This window comes from Calidris pugnax, unplaced genomic scaffold, assembly GCF_001431845.1.
Source record: "Calidris pugnax isolate Ruff unplaced genomic scaffold, ASM143184v1 scaffold178, whole genome shotgun sequence".
Lineage (NCBI taxonomy): Eukaryota > Metazoa > Chordata > Aves > Charadriiformes > Scolopacidae > Calidris > Calidris pugnax.
Window position 1 is genome coordinate 1,137,768 of NW_015090986.1, and position 1,563 is coordinate 1,139,330.

The window sequence follows — 1,563 nt, forward strand, 5'->3', positions numbered from 1 at the left end:
CCCGCCCGCACACCTCTCCCGCCGGCCGGGGCTGCGGGGCGGGTGGAGATCGCGGGGATGGGGGGAGGTGTGTGTGTTGTGTCAGTGTGCGTGTCCCTGTCACATATATAGAACACTTATGTGAGTCTATACATCTGCCCTCCCGCTGGGCTGCTGCCCGCCGTGCCCAGCGACTCCCCAGGATCGAGGGAGAAGGCATCCCATTGCACTTTCTTTTTTTTTTCTTTTATATATATATATATGTATAGTGTGTGTTGCTTCAGCCCGGTTAAGCAGCGCTTCGCTGCCTGTGAGAAGCATTTGACACACACACTCCCCCCCCTCCCCCCCTCCCCGAGGGCTCAGGGGTCGGTCGGTGCTCGGCAGGGCTGGGGGATTTGGGGAGGGAGGGGTTGCAGCATCGGCCCTGGGGGATGCAGGGGGCAAGCAGGGCTGCCTGGGTCTCACCCCGAAAGGTGCCCGTGCTCAGGGATGGCATCCCACCACCCCCCCCTCCCAAACCCTACGGGGGTTCTAGCACTGGACCTCTGCCTGTATCCCTCTGGGGGCTTTCTGAGACACACACCCCCCATGCCAAGAAGCCCCCCATGCAGTTTTCTGTCACTTCCCACCCACTGTGTCTCAGAGACACGATTTCATGCCCTGCGCAGCAGAGGTTTCCCCAGTGAAGGAGACAAGTCCTGTTCTGAGATTATTTTATTGGGGGGATAAAAGGAAAATAACTTTTTTGAATTGTCCTGACTACACCGGTCAGAGCATGTTAAATGCATCCCTGCTCAGCTCTGTTTACTGGCCATAAAGCTGCTATGCTTAAGATTTTGTTAGTGTCCATTCAAAACGGATGCTCCTGTTCTGGAATAAAGAATAAAACCAGTGCGAAATGTGCGAAATGTTTTATGAAAGAGGCTTTGGAATACCAGGTGCTTTTCGACAGCAAAATCCTAAAGGATGGCTCTCTGTGGAGTTTTCTGTGCCCCGTAACAGCACGCATCCTCAAACCCAGGGCAGGGCTGCGTGGTTTGATGCTTTATGGTTACTTGGAGAGTGCCAGGTTTGCCTTTGAAAGGTGAGTGAACGTCTCCCGGCTTTACAGAAGGGGTTTGTTTTAGTTCAGCACAGAGGTCGTTGTCAGGGCAAGTGTGTGCAAACTTAACTTTTGTTGCTGCCTGGGCTGTGCCGCCTGCGAGTGGGAAACCTGCGCTCCTGGGGTGACCCTCTGCTCACCTTCAGAACACCTGGGATTAAAAAGAAAAGAGAGCTGGAAGCCCTTGTGCAATCACAACCCAGAAGTGGAATGAAAACAGCAGATAAAACATGGTGCGCGGAAATAATCGCCAAAAAGAATCCTTTTCCTCAGGAGCCCTTATCTAATGGGGCTCAGCAAAATAAAGAAGCGGGCTCAGGGGTCGGTCGGTGCTCGGCAGGGCTGGGGGATTTGGGGAGGGAGGGGTTGCAGCATCGGCCCTGGGGGATGCAGGGGGCAAGCAGGGCTGCCTGGGTCTCACCCCGAAAGGTGCCCGTGCTCAGGGATGGCATCCCACCACCCCCCCCTCCCAAACCCTA